The sequence below is a fragment of the Pyrus communis genome, chromosome 3 (assembly GCF_963583255.1).
Source record: "Pyrus communis chromosome 3, drPyrComm1.1, whole genome shotgun sequence".
In the NCBI taxonomy this organism is placed as follows: Eukaryota; Viridiplantae; Streptophyta; class Magnoliopsida; order Rosales; family Rosaceae; genus Pyrus; species Pyrus communis.
This window is the reverse complement of record NC_084805.1, coordinates 15,548,531-15,565,227: the sequence shown is the minus strand read 5'-3', so window position 1 is coordinate 15,565,227 and position 16,697 is coordinate 15,548,531. Positions and strand designations below refer to the sequence as shown.

Genomic DNA, 16,697 nt, shown 5'->3' with positions numbered 1-16,697 from the left:
TAGGAAAGGCTAAAAATCTGGAGAAAGGAGTCCAAATGCAAAGAAGATAAGGAAAGAGCAAGAAATAAGGAACCTTATCCAACCTTATCTTATCCTATCCTAACCAACCTTATCCTTTCCTAAATCTAACATTATCCCATCTTATCCTATCCAAATCAGGTTGTGCCTTAAATCTAGCTATTTAGAAGGGATTAGATATACATTTAAACACATAAACTCATATTCTAGAAGCCTAAGCCTTTACGTGCCGCATATATGCCATTCCTTAGAGGTTTAGGAGTTGTAATCCCTTTCCTACACCTATGCCGTCAGTCTTTATCCCTTTAGGTCGAGAAATATGCCCTTTATCCCTTCTAGAAGTCTAAATTCTACCATAAAATACCTAGTTTCTAGAAGCCCTTAATTTCTAGCGAAAATTCCCTATCCCTTTCCCCTTTGGTTTCTGCCAAGACTTAAACCTTTTACCATTGGATTGTGTAATCCTTTTCCTTCACTAATTGTGCATAATTAGCCTATAAATACAACCCTTTGATGCACCATTCAAATCATCCATTCACTCATTCATTCATTCATACTTTCAGCCATCAAACACCACAATTCACCCTACACCACCCTCTACCCCAAATTCACACCACACCATCCACCACACCTCAAGAGCCTAAATTCACAAAAATCCCCATTGTGGGCAGCAAGGAAGGAAGGAGGAGCCACCTGGAGTGTTTCTAGGTGTATTCTATCTTCGTTTTTAATGTTTAAGTTTAATTATCTTTGTTTTGCGAACATGTGGAACTAATTTCGTTTTAGTTGGAGGTGAATTTGAAGCCATGATTATATGTTTTATATGAATTGATTCCATCCAGTTATTGTTTTTTTTAGGCATGAATGTGATTTGCTTATCTAAGTTATTAAAACTTGTTTATGTATGTGGGTTGGGGGTCGACAGTTAATTTGCATGCATGAATTTGATGCTAGAGTATAAGGGGGTCTCACGTAATAGTTATTCACTTATATTCACAAGTAGTGGAGGTTGCTAGTCACAATCGTGTTAAGTAAATCCTTGGTATGAGTCTCATGCATTTCATAGTGATGAATGTCTTGTCAATGCTTATGATTTTCATAGAACTTAATGACTTTTGACATGTATCTCTATCATGCGTTTCATATGGGGAACTTGAGAAAGATAATTTGGTTTAGATGCGTATTCCATCTAATTTTATGAAATAAGGAAAATCTGATGGTTAGTTGTGCGATGCAACTAACTTGGGGCGTTGTCAATCAAATTGGACTCAAAACGAGCAAAACATTTGAAAAAATATTTTTACCTTTCTTTGCCTCTTGTTTGGCAAGCCATGACTTGTATTTAGGACAATTTCTCTTCATATGGTATGTCTTTTTGCAAAAATAACATTTAAAAATTGATGAGTTATTAACTTTGAAGGTCTTTTTAGAGGGAGGAATGTTTCTGGCAGAATTCCTTTTGGTAGTATCCGAGTTGTTGTTATTGGCATTCTTTGCATAACCATGAAAAAAAATTCACCAAACTCACCCTTCTCTTTTTCAGCCCTTTCCTTATTAATCCTCACTTCTTCACCCACACATATAGATATTAATTCATTGACATCCCACTTTTCTTGCAGTGCATTATAGGATACTTTCAACTGCGTGTAAGAATTAGGCAAGGAATTCATGATGACATGGACCAAAAATGTTTCAGAAATGGGTACCTCAAGTGTTCTAAGCTTCCTAGCAATGTTGATAACCTTGAGAATGTATTCACGAACACTCCCTTCACCATCGTATCTAATGGTTGTCAGTGAGTTCATCAAGTTCCCAGTTTTTGTCGTTTCAGATTCTTTGTACTTCTCTTCGATTGGTTTCATGAACTCCTTTGCATTAGTTGCCTCTGGGAAGCCTCCACAAACTACATCAGTCATGGACCTTTTGATTATCATGAGGAATATTCTGTTCGATTTCTCCCAGTTTTCATGCTTGGATCTCTAGCTAGAAGTGCTTCATTCATTTGGCATTGGTGGTTCTTCAGTTCTAAGCGCCAAATCCATATCCATGACACCAAAAACTATCTCCAAATCCTGTTTCCACTTCTTATAGTTGACACTTGTGAAAGGTTCAATTGTGATGAGCTTCATGGAACTTGGGTTCATGGCTGTATTCATATAGAATGAAAATATTAATCTTTAATCCCCATCTTTATTTCACAGACTCAACAATTTTATATTGAGGAGCATGCTAGTAGCGCGTTTATGTAATGGTAATGAAAATAAAAGGAATTGAATTAAGGAGGAATTGGAATAAGGAGACGTCAAAATCGGATTCCTGTTAAAGCTATTTACTTAAATGTTCTAGAATCGGAATAGAATTTCATAAAAATTGTTTACTAATTCAGCAGAATTGGAATATAAGCCAGTATAATTACTAAAATGCCCTTGTCCCAACTCAAATATTTTATATACTTTAATGGGTTTATAAAGAATAGTCTTGGAAATAAAAAAAAAGTAAGTGAGGGCATAAAGGGAACACAAGTGTCATTCCGATTGCCCAAACAAGTAGGAATTGGATTACCACCTATATCTAGGAAATCCAATTCCACCAATACAAGGAATTGAATTCCAAAATTTGTGTGGGCCCCATTGCTTTTTTTATTCCTCTATGTTTAGTAAACACTGGAGTACTCCGTAATCGGAATTCAATTCCACATTTTCATTCCCATTACGAATACGTAAACACATCCTTAATCATACCACCTTCACATCCAACGTATGAGTTTTCTATAGTCATGAATAGAAACCTTTATGATTTATAAACTGACTTGCATCACACGCTGATATATGAAGTGTTATGCCACTTCGAATCCAAGGTATGAACAACTTAACTTTTTTAGATGATCAGTGTCTATGTTTCGAATCCTTGTGCCACTACTGATGTATATATATTGGTATGGATAACACTTTTGTCAACACAAACAACTTCAGTTGTCATGCGACGAGAAGGATGTCAGTGAACACATGACATCTGAAGTTGTCTGGACCTGCTCTAAGGCCTTGTACCCGGGGCGTTTGATGCCACTTGCCAGATGACTTGCACTCGCAGGAGGCCCACCAATGGTTAATGAGAGCTTGTTTTTACTGAGCTTGCTGGATAATGGGGAGCAAATTAAAAGGATCTGAGCTTGTGGTCCTTCTTGGATTTGGTGCAGCCCACTTGGTTGATTAAATAACTCATTAAGGTTTGGGGATTGATCCGGCACAACCCAGCAGGAGGAACACGTGCCGCATGAAGTGGGTTAGAGGTATTTGGGTTCAAACTGATAGGACCCAAGTCCACAGGCCCAACTTCCCCAGGAAAGTGAAATTCATTTGCCACTAAATTGGCTCCAAATTCAAATATGGAACTAAAGTTTCCAGGGGCGCAACGGGATCTTCCATATCTGTCTCCTCCATATTAGGGCGTGCCTGAATCTCAGAGGACGGGGATTGGGAAGGATCCCGTTAATTGGGCCAGAGTTGTTACCCGGACAGTTTGGGGTTGTCGCCGCAAAGGGTTGTTGAGCATTTGAATCATCGTCGGAGAGATTTAACTCCTCGTCTGCGTTAAACCCAAACCTGCGACGTTTGGCTTTCTTTCTAGCATCATGACGAGTCTCAACCTGTAGCCACGACCCATATGGGGCACCAGCACCATCAATTGATCCGTTGGAACAAAGATGGCAAACCTTCCCCGCATGAGCCACACAAGAAGCAATAGGCTGGGAGATTTTCATAAAATAGCTCAACCTCGAATCTCTTCCCATTTGGTAAACGCACTTTGAGAACACGACGGAGAGGTTGGTGGACATTGATCGAGACCCGCACTCGCATAAAATCCCCCAAGCAGTCACCATTACGGTTTCTGTCGACAGTCACTACTTCCCTAGACTAATTGCAATGCCTAAACCCATCTCCTGTTTCATGTAATCAAATAGAATGCCAAAAATCTGAATCCAAAAATTTTGATTCCTAAGAGTGATCTGACGTGGGACATCACCCTCGTTCACTGGTGTTAGAAGCACAAATATTTTTTTAGATAAATTACACAAAACTACCTCAACTATTGGTCTTTAACAGTTTCATACTTTGTCTTTAAAAAGTTTCAATGTCATACCTTATCTTCGAATTTATTGCAATCTCATACCTTCCGTCAGTTGTTTGTCAATTTCTCTATTAAATGCTAACATGGCTTAAGACGGGATCCACTTTCTTTTAAAAAATTAATAAAATATTATTAAAACTAAAAAAAATCATTTAATATTTGGGTTCTGGGGTTTTTTTTTTTTTTTTTTCCGGGTTGCATGTAGGGGGTCGGGGAAGAAGATGAAGATGGGGGAGAAGAGAGGAGGAGGAGGAGGGTGGGGGGAAGACGAACTTAGGGGTTTTTTTTTTTTTCTTTTTTTTTTTTCTACGTTGCAGGGGGAAAAAGATGAAGATGGAGGAGGAGGGAGAAGATGAACAAAACGGTTTTTTCTTTTCTTTTATTTTTTGGGTTGCAGCATGAGGGGTCGACGGAAGAAAGATGAAGATGGGGAAGAAGAGAGGAGGAAGAGGGGGGATGAACAGAAGGGTTTTTTTTCTTTTTTTTAATAATTAATTATTATTTTAATATTAAATAATATTAAATAATTTTTTAAAATTTTTAATTATTTTTTAATAAAAAATTGACCTCACCTCAATCCACATCAACATTTAACAGAAGAATTAAAAAACAACTGATAGAAGGTATGACATTGCAACAAAGATTACACCAAAGTAAACGTTAAAGAAGCATAACTGAATACAACATAAATCATCCAAATACAGTGCAACTACATGTATATATTAAATTCACAAAAATAAATAAATAAAGAAAATTGAGGAAAATTCGACCATACGAAGTGCCGATTTCGTGGTCTTGCTCCAGTTCCGGCTGTCGGAAATGGGTGTGTTAGTAGTACTGATTATCTTCGTCCTCCTCCCCAGCCTGCGAAGCGTTTAAATGTCATAGCGGCAGCGACAGCAGCAGCACTGCCTGAAGTATCCCTACTGGTCGAAGCAACAGCAGAAGAAGATGAGGAGGAAGACGATGAATGTTCTTCCATTGCAAAGAGAGAGGGAAAATGGGTGGAAAATTAATTTCAGAACCCTAACCCTAATTTAATTCTGAGCATGGATTTGTTCATATGGGGACGATGACGATGGTCTCGGCTAGTATATGCGACGAATCTGGAGGCAGAGCATGGAGCTGCAAGGGTACCCGGCTGGTGAGACTAAGAATGGCGAAAGAGAAAATCGGTAAGGAATCTGAGCGAAATTACAGAGTGAGAAAAGGAAGGGGTGGGGGATTTGATGAACGGTTATTGGTTACAGAGAAAGAGTCGGGAGAGAAAAAGAGAAAAAGAGACATGGCCTCCCATATCCCTGAAACCCTCGCTGAATGACAACAAACCTAAACCCGCCCCTATCCGTCTCAAATACACAGGACAAAATTGCCCTTCCAACCCGGCCCCAATATCAGCCCAAATCTGATGGCTTTGTTGTAAATAGCGTGAAATTAAGTGGCAAATATTTGATTGTAGCTAAGCTACAATCAAATCTCCCCTCAACTTTAGAATAGATAATGGCATGGCTTTTAACATCTCTAAATCTTTTGTTAAAAAATAAAAAATAAAAAAAATCTCTAGATCTACATCATTACATGACGTCAATTAATTAACTCAAAAATAAGAACTTCAATTTTTTGTAAAATTAACACGTAAAGTACTAAATATTGCCATATATTGTGGCTTCAACGATTCACATATTTACCAGTCTAATATGGAAAAAATGAACTCGTAAGATTCAAGTGTTCGAAGTGACAAACGCATGAATTTGCATTATATGATTTTCCTTGAGGTCACATTGATCACCAAAACTATGCCATATCATCATTCCAAGTAGGTTTTTATCACAAATGATTCATGAAACTGATCCACACCATCAAGATAGTTCCTGAAATTAAAAATCGACTAATGTAGTCTCTAAAAATAGGTGTCGCAAATCTATGTGGTCCTTCCGTCACAATTCTGTTAAAAATTATGTGCTGATGTGGCACATAAATAGGTTCCACAAGTTGTTTTTATCACAAATGTTCCTTGAAATTGACCTACACTATCAAGTTGGTCCTTGAAATTGAAAATCAATTAATGTAATCCTAGAAACAGTGCCTAAAACCAATGTGGTCATTCCATTATAATTATGTCAAAAATTTTGTTATGTGTTAATGTGACGCATAAATGGGTCTCATAAATCTAATTAAATTAAAAGAAAATTAGAAATAGGTTTAATAATTAATTAAAAAATTTATCAACCTAGAAACTTGGTCCTCCAATCACCTCTAATCCCTACCCACACTCCTCTACCCTCATCGTCTCTTCTCTAAAAAGAGAATTCTCAAGACACCTATCTTTACACCCTTTGGCAGCCTTCACCAAATTGGACCAGGATTGAGACCACTTTTGGTGACGACTTCTATGACGTCACCTCAACATTTGGGCAATCGACAGCCTCATAACCTCAATCTTGGAAAGTTTGTAGGGCGCTCCCCTTATGATCTTGGTGACGCAGAGAACGGCGAGCTCTGCATTGAGATAATCTGATTATGCAAAACGGTATTTTGACAACCTTTTAAATTAATTATTAAATTATTAAATTATTAAAACCACATCCGCACATAACAAAATTTGTAACATAATTGTGATGGAAATACCACATTGATTTGTAAAACTATTTTCAGGGACTACATTGATCAATTTTTAATTTCAAAGGCTGTCTTGATGGTATGGATCAATTTCAATGACCATTTGTATAAAAACTCGTAAATCTTGTAAGACCTATTTATGTGCCATATCAGCATATAACATAATTTTTTTTGAAATTTTATGTAATGACCATATTGATTTGTAACACCCACTTTCAAGGTCTACATTGATCGATTTTTCATTTCAAAAATCATCTTAATGATGTGAGTCAATTTCAAGAACCATTTGTAATTCCCTTTCAAGTAAATATACAACAAAAGAAAGTCCTATTGTTCTAACCGCGCAACCTCCATATTGTCCGACCCACTCAAATTTTGGCCCTCCACAAACTCTTTAATCAAATAAGGATCAACATTCTCCTCAGGCTCCCACGTGGCCTCATATATATATCTTTCCATTTCACTAAGTACTCCATCTGTGACAGCCTATCTCTAAAAAATTATGGTTTTTATAATTTTAAAAGTGTGAATTTACGAAAATGCCCTAGAGGTGAAGGTGTTGACTTTCGTTGACCAACGTATAGTGACACGTACGAATTATTTCTCTAGCGTATTCCTGAAGTACTCGATAATAAGGGCGCGTAAGCGCAAGCAGAAGTGGATTTGGAATAATGGTATTACCATTTATTAGTTTATATATTTTCTTAAGTACTATTATATTATTTAAAGATTATCTTTGGTAAGAAAGGAGAGAAGGAGAAGAAGAAACGGGGGAAGATGGGAGAAAGAGGAAAGGGTATTGGTTGCCCAATCAAAGAAGAGAGGGACGAACCAATTGGGAAGAGAGAATGATGGGAGTGACCAACTAGAAACAGAAGAAAGGTGGGGAAAGGAGAGAAGAAGAAGGGGGAGACACGGGTTGACTCGTGCAAGCCTTCGGACTCGACCCGTTCCACCAACTTCCTGACGGTTTACTGTCGTTTTTTCGACGATTCAAACTTTTCCACTACCTACAACCTACTCCATAACCTTCCCTTTTCCTAAAATTATAATGAATTTGGTTGTATTTTAGGGGAGAACATCTAGACAGGAACCATGGGTGCAGTGAAGACTCTCAGCCGAAATCCTCCAAACCTAAAACATTTCCATTCAATGAATACCACCCATGTACTTCCCTTAAGCCTAGAAGCAATGCCCAATCATTAGTTGAAGCGGCAGAGTTGAGTTGAGGACGAATCAAAGCACACCCACACCTAGGGTTCCGGCATGCTTTTATGAAATTGGGGCTTTTCCAGCCAATTTGGCCTTGGGCATAAGTATGAAAGTTACTCTACTCATTGAGATCTTCATTCCTGTAAATTTTGGTGATTTTTAGAAATAATTGATTTTTTCGGCAAGTTGGGGCGGCGCATGACCAGCGGACTAACAGTGTCGTTCTAAGTCCTATTAGATGCCCTAAGTTCATATTTGAGATCCATATGATGTGAATTGATTATTTTGAACCTAGTTTGGTTAAGGTACATCATTTGATTATTAGAGCAATCGACGATCCAACCGTTGGATCGTCATCAAACTTTAATACATTATAATACATAATATTTAAGGACCATAGAAACTTATGGATCGGGAATCCGATGTACGGATCTTCCCGAATTGAATTTGTAAGTTCATAGAATAAAATGTTGACCGTCACTTGGTTTTAGTAATTGGCGGAGATCCGACCGTTGGATCGTAATGAAACCTTAGGACATTGTTCTAGAAACATAATTTAGATCTTTGAAAGTAATGGATAGGAGATCCGTGATGCAGGTCTTCCAGATTGAATTACGTAGGGATGTTTTTTATGTAAATTATGTATTCTATCAATAAGAACTCTGAGACGTGATTTGATAATTGGTCACAGGCGACGATAGTTCATGATGTCTCGATATTTGTGCGAGGGAGTCATAGCGCGGGCCTATGGTGAGTGGGCCTTTTCCTTCTATCGTATATGTATATATGATTGATAATTCCACAAACGTTTTTAAATTGATTTATGCATATTACCTGCATATAATTACTGTGAATGCTTTGAAGTACTAATGCGAACTACGAATGGTTTGATCCCTGTTTAGGGTACGTAGGCAGTCTAACGAGACATTAGATGCAGCCATACGATAAACGAGAATAATTAATCGGGACAATAGCCTTGTTTGCAGAATTGAGCAATATGAAGGACATTGGTGGAAAATGTGAGATTTAACCCTATGATTTGGTGGTTAAATGATGGTCATAAATCAATATGTGAAGAATCAAGAAATTGAAGTAAGGAAACATAAGTAATGATAGTTAATTAAACTAGTGTCTAGTTGGGCTTATCACCGATAATTATTCCCGAAAATAAATAGTTTGGAAGAAGGGCGTTACAGATTATGCATTTCACGCCATGTTATATTTATATATTTGGAAATACTATGTTATGGTTGAGTTTTAGATTGCATCATGACATATCCATATGTATATTATATGCACATAATTACTGTAAATGCTTTGAAGTACGAAGAGGAACGCAGGACGCACAGGTAAGTTCAGGTGAGTTTATGGTGTTACTCGAAATGATTGAGTTATGGTATGACTATATTTATGTTTTAGGCAACTCCGACATTGTCGTACAGGTTGCCCATGAGTAATACATGTTATGTTGAAATGCACTGAGAGCTGATAAATCTACACCTTGGTGTTAATGCTCCCGCCCGTGGCCAGGGCACAGTCCTTCACATGATGCTCACCTCCCGCACCTTACACTCACCTTGGATCCAAAGTAGGTGCACAATCCTGTCGTACAGACCACAATAGGTGGTTCTGACTCTTAAGTGACCCGCGATTATTCGTACAGTCTTCACGTGATCGTAGCTCTTGAGCATATTTATATACACCCAATCATATCCTACATACCACTTTAGGTGGTTCCAACTCGTGTGCAGGTATACTTATTGAGCTATTGATTCAGTCGTACAGGTCACTATAGGTGATTCCGACTTATGTGTTAGCATTGATTGATAAGATATGGATAAGTCATACAGGTTACTATACTATAGGTGACTCCGAGATATGGATAAGTCGTACAGGTCACTATAAGTGACTCTGACTTATGTGCTAGCATTGGTTAATGAGATAGGTGCAGTCATACAGGGCACCATAGGTGATTCCGACTTGCGTGTTAGTATGAGTAGGCCTGGCAATTTCTGACACGACCCGATAACCCGACACGACACGACACGAAATTAACAGGTGTTTGGGTTGACACGATAACGAATCGGGTCGTTATCGGGTAACCCAATAAGCACCTGTTAAGATAACGGGTTGGTTCGGGTATACACGTAGGTAACACGATACACAATAAGCAGAATATTATTTTTATAATTTTATAACCCTAAAAAAATACTGTAATAATTATATACATTAATTTTACAATTTTATACCCCTAAAAATTATAATAAATATATATATATATATATATTAAATTAACTATAAAATTTATAATAATTATAATAATTATATATACTATAATAATTATACCCTCAAAATATTAAGTCTATCTATAATAATTATATATATATATATATATATATATATATATTAAATTTTATAAAAAACTATAATAATTATTAATTAATAATTTAATATGCATGATGCATTGCATGATTTTGCATCCATTGAAATTTGATGTGATTTCTTTCCATTCAAATTTCAATAATCAATTTCTTGCCGTTGCCAACTTGCCGCCCTTTTTGAAAAAAAAAAAATGGAGGGAAAATGAAAATATTAAGAAAAGTTGAAAATAAAACAAAAAAGTGAGGGAATTAGGGAAAGATGTTGGAGGGAAAAGTGAAAATGATAAGAAAAAGTTGAAAAGGAAACAAAAAAGAGAGGGAAAAATGAAAATTAATAGAAGTGGTGAGAAATTTTTTTTTTTTTTTTAAGTTATTAACTTTTTATCACACACATGACTGTCATGACATATCTCACTATTTTTATAATGACACACGTGACACGTGATGTATGTACTATTCCGTGTACCAGTCAATTATAATTTATACATACAAAATAAATAGATTTAAATCTACTTAATAAATATATATATATACACACACGCACACACACGGAACTTGATTGATGGCATACGAATTCTCCAAAACTAATTTCAACGATCCCAACCGTCAAACTTGTTTGTATATGCTTTGAGATCACATCAACAAAAAATCATAAAAAATAAACATTCAGAGATCAAGTAACGGGACAAAACTTTTCAACGGTTATAAACGAAAAATCACGATTTAACGGTTATTTTAACTCCGATTTTGATGATTTTTTATAACTACAGTCCTTGACCCTATATGAATACAATGAATGAATTCGATCTTCAATTTAAAATATTTACACAAGTGGATACCACAAAATCTTATGTTATACTTAATGAAAGTATAAATAAACTCTAAGTGTTAGTCAATCTATCGTTTTACGAATTCTCCCAAACTAATTTCAACGATCCAAACCGTCAAAATTGTTTGTATATGCTTGGAGATCACATCAGCAAAAAATCACAAAAAAAAAAACATTCAAAGATCAAGTAACGGGACAAAGCTTTTCAACGGTTATAAACGAAAAATCACGATTTAACGGTTATTTTAACTCCGATTTTGATGATTTTTTATAACTACACTCCTTGACCCTATATGAATACAATGAATGAATTCGATCTTCAATTTAAAATATTTACACAAGTGGATACCACAAAATCTTATGTTATACTTAATAAAAGTATAAATAAACTCTAAGTGTTAGTCAATCTATCGTTTTACGAATTCTCCAAAACTAATTTCAACGATCCAAACCGTCAAAATTGTTTGTATATGCTTGGAGATCACATCAGCAAAAAATCACAAAAAAAAACATTCAGAGATCAAGTAACGGGACAAAGCTTATTATAAACGAAAAATCACGATTTAACGGTTATTTTAACTCCAATTTTGATGATTTTTTATAACTACACTCCTTGACCCTATATGAATACAATGAATGAATTCGATCTTCAATTTAAAATATTTACACAAGTGGATACCACAAAATCTTATGTTATACTTAATGAAAGTATAAATAAACTCTAAGTGTTAGTCAATCTATCGTTTTACGAATTCTCCAAAACTAGTTTCAACGATCTAAACCGTCAAAATTGTTTGTATATGCTTGGAGATCACATCATCAAAAAATCACAAAAAAAAAAAACATTCAAAGATCAAGTAACGGGACAAAGCTTTTCAACGGTTATAAACGAAAAATCACGATTTAACGGTTATTTTAACTCCGATTTTGATGATTTTTTATAACTACACTCCTTGACCCTATATGAATACAATGAATGAATTCGATCTTCAATTTAAAATATTTACACAAGTGGATACCACATAATCTTATGTTATACTTAATAAAAGTATAAATAAACTCTAAGTGTTAGTCAATCTATCGTTTTACGAATTCTCCAAAACTAATTTCAACGATCCAAACCGTCAAAATTGTTTGTATATGCTTGGAGATCACATCAGCAAAAAATCACAAAAAAAAAAAAAAACATTCAGAGATCAAGTAACGAGACAAAGCTTTTCAACGGTTATAAACGAAAAATCACGATTTAACGGTTATTTTAACTCCGATTTTGATGATTTTTTATAACTACACTCCTTGACCCTATATGAATACAATGAATGAATTCGATCTTCAATTTAAAATATTTACACAAATGGATACCACAAAATCTTATATTATACTTAATGAAAGTATAAATAAACTCTAAGTGTTAGTCAATCTATCGTTTTACGAATTCTCCAAAACTAATTTCAACGATCCAAACCGTCAAAATTGTTTGTATATGCTTGGATTTTCGAGTGTAGATATAGTACTTGAACGAGAAATGTTTTAATGTTTTGAAGTAATATTTATGTGGCAATGTGTGGTATGTGCAAATTTTAAAAAAATATTTTTTTTTCTTAACGGGTCATAACGGGTCATAACGGGTCGGGTCACTTTACCCGTTGGGTAAAGTGACACGACCTGTTAAGGACCCGTTAAGATAACGGGTGTGACACGACACGACCCGTTAAGATAACAGGTGTTACACGAAAACGACACGAACACGATAGACACGACCCGTTTGCCAGGCCTAAGTATGAGTTATTAAGCACATGATTATTTATATTGCTAATGAGATGCTAAATTGTGGTATATTTCGGGATTTACTGTTAGTATACATTTGATTTCATACTTCTACGCAGTATAATTTTATGGAAATTAAACAGGTGTTACGGCAAGGAGCTATTGCCTTTGGTAATTGAAATTGGTTTGAAAAGTTATGTTTCACTCACTCACATTTTCTATTTTTGCACCCCTCCAGGTTATAGCAGCAGAGTTCCGTATCGACGAGGATTCGTGGCACTTTTCAGTACATATGTTTTCTTATGATGGTATAATCATTATCTTACCTTACTATACTATACTATACCTATGCTCTGTATCATGAGTGAAATGGATCTAGACCCGCTCACCGCACTCTCGTGTACTTAAGCACTTTTAGATTTTAATTTATTCACATTTTATACATTATCACACTTTATGGCTTCGTCACCTTTCAGGTGTCGACCAGCACGGCTCAATTCGAGGTCCTAGTGGACATTCCGGGTCAGGGTGTGTCATCATCTTCCCCTCATCCCTGACTCTCTTCCCCACGACCCCTTTTGCCATCGCGTACTCGAGCCCTGCCTCAAATATTACCCCCTCCAACTTCGTAATCATACTCTTCAACCTCAACCGCCTTGCAAAGTGAATCAGGTTTCCCTGTGCCATTGTTTTGAGTATCTCCTTAGCCAAATCCAACAGCTTTCGTCTTATCTCGTCTTCTACCTCGAGATTCGCTCCCGCTGCACCAATAATTTCACAACACCTGGCCAAACATAATGAGCCACCATGTGCAACACAGTCAATCTCCCGCAATTATCATTATGATCCAAGTTGGCACTTGCTTCGGCTAAAACTCGAACACACAACTTTAACCCGAGACTAGAGAAGAATATGAGAGTCGTGTAGTTGTCCCTATCCACAGCGTCGCACGAGTCATTCTCAGATGCTATAAGCTGGTTTAGTGCATATTTGTCAGCTTTTTTTGCAGCGGTCCACCACAGGCTCTCATACTTGGAGATCATGTCCTTGGCTTTGGAATCTGATGGGACCCACGAGGGCGTATAGCCGTCTTTCCAGGAAATCAAGTATTATGTTCCCTTGATGCCCTTCAACACTCTATCTTTGATGATTTTGTCTACCTTGATGTACGACTCGTTGATATCTTCAACTTCATTGTCATTCGAGAGATGAAGTGGGTTTTGGGCTTCAATGGATTAGATTCCTTGTTGGTCATGGATGACAAAAACGGTTGTGCGGGTTGTGGGCTTAGTGGCAGTGTAGGTGGTGAATTTAAGGCGGTGGAAGGATTGGGGAGGGAAGGAAAAGGTGGTGGTGAGGTTTGGGGAGTGTTTGAGGCCGGAGATGGAGTACTAGTCAACGAAGAGAGCGTCCATGGAGTTTTGGTGGTGGTGGTTGTTAGAGGAGTGAATGAACTTTCATTGGTAGTGCTCTGAGGAGTGTTTTGCATAGTGGTAAGTGTTGGAAAGATTGAGGATAAGAAATCCCATCAATCCATGTGTCATGGGTTGCTTTTGCTTGCTTTGGAGTGAGAGTGGGACATTGTTGGTGTTTTCATGTGTTGCTTATGAGGTTCAAATTTGACACTAAAAGTTGAGGTTCAAACTTAACCCAATTGTTAAACTGATAAGCCCATTACTTTTCAATACTAATAAAGCCCATTAATGGTTGCATTTTTAACCCCGTTTAATAGGACCTTTAGAGAAGTGAAACGCGCAAAGAACGCTAGCTAACTCTTTACATTAGTTGTTAGCCCAGTGGTAAAGGACGGATTACAAGACTTCCTTAAAACTAAAAACTAGAGGTCTCAGGTTCGAAACCTGCTGCTGTTGTGGAAGCCAAACTTATGGCCAGGGGGAGGCTGAAATGCCTCTGTGAGTCTTCTTGACCCCCGAAAAAGGTGGATAACCGTGGTTTGCCACAAGTTGTCCCCCTTTTTAAAATTAAAAAAATAAAAATAAATAAATAAATAAATAAAACTCTTTACATTTCCTTTTGACATGTAAATATGATCCCTTATATTACTTGCATCAAGCCCTTTTTTTTTTTTTGAAAAAAAAATACGATATTTCATTCAATGAAAAAAAATGACATTACAAATACATATCATTATTAATTCGCCCCTCAAAGGGTCCCTACAAATTAAATCTAAAAGTATTACAATAAAGGATCATTAATTGCAAAGCAATGAGAAGATTTCAAGCACTCATCCCAGCTCATTTAGAGCTACAAATTTACACAACCAATACAAGCATTAAATCTCATGTTACGAGGAGATCATGTGAGAACAAAATCTCAAATCATATATTGGGACAGGGAGTACGATGCCCATGGGTAGATCACATCACCTGAAATTGCTGCCACAATCCTGGAACACCAAATAAAGTAGATCCTGCAAATCAAACAGCTCCACCCTTACACATAGATCCAAAAGAGGTAGCACACAAAAACAAAAATTAAAATCAAGCAACTCTCCTATAAAGAGCAATCCAACTAGCAAACTCTTCTAAAGAGAGAGATCAAAACCAAACTCCAAGATAATTCTTATAAATTATTAGACACAAACAAAATATATAAAAGGATAAAATAATGTCGTTGCTCCACATCCTCCCAACATCTGAGAGCCATATCACCGCACTGGCAAAACACATAGTGTTGTTCTGGCTAAATCCAATTCCGACACAATTCGACATCTTCCATGGCTTCCAACTTCAATGCTATATCGAGGGTGATAGCTGGATCCAAACCTTGTGTTTACGATGTAAGTGGACAAAAAGACAATGATTATCACGTCGTCTACAGTATTTCATGGCTACAATTCTACGCCAAACAAAGTAAATTGAAAGAGACCAAGAATGATTTTCAAGAAGATTGCCACCGACCCCAAAGCCAAAGCAATGGCCGACTGCAAATAAGCTTTCTTTGGTTTTTGCTTTAGACTGCTAGAGTTTTTGGGGAAACTTTATTACTTGCATTGAGCCATTTTTATAGTAGAATTTTCTTTTTTTTTTAAATTATTATTATTAAGGAGAGGAGGAGGGGTTCAAACTACTACAATAATTTAGGAGAGGGAGAGTTTTGAACCCAAGATGCAAGGGTGGAAACCCAACACCTTATCCAATAGGATGTTGGACCACATGCAAAACTATTACAATAATCTAGGGGAGGGGGAGTTTTGAACCCGGGAGGCATGAGTAGAAACATAACACCCTATCCACTAGAATATTGGACCACATACGTTTTATATTGGAAATTTGATTTGCTTGCTCCTACGTATAATGAAACTTGTATAAATAAAGATATTAATATTATTAGTTTTGTCAAATTTGGTCTTTTATTATCATGGCGAGAGTTAAAAACTAATCATACAAATTAGAATACATTTTCTTCCGACCCAAAAAAAAATTAGAAATTATTTTCTATGATGTTTTAGTCCTTACAAATTATAAATTACCAATTTAATTGTGTAAGGTTGCTTGTATACGGACCTCTACATTAGGCCCTTTCTACTCTTACCTCCATTAAGAAACGTTGCATTGTTTTGTAAGCGATCGAATCTCAATCAACGTGCAGAAGTATTGTTTTCTTTTCACACAAGCAATGTTAAGAGAGATGCGAATCAAGTAGAAAGCCGGGCTCCTTTCTGTACAAACCCCCTACGCCGTAAGCACGTAAAACTAGTTGCCAACACAACTGTGTCAAAA

The 16,697-nt window shown here is 36.5% G+C and overlaps 1 pseudogene; it reads right to left on the bottom strand.

Moving 5' to 3' along the window:
* Positions 1-7,092: 7,092 nt before the first annotated feature.
* Positions 7,093-14,369, bottom strand: LOC137727749 (signal recognition particle 43 kDa protein, chloroplastic-like; annotated as a pseudogene).
* Positions 14,370-16,697: the final 2,328 nt, after the last annotated feature.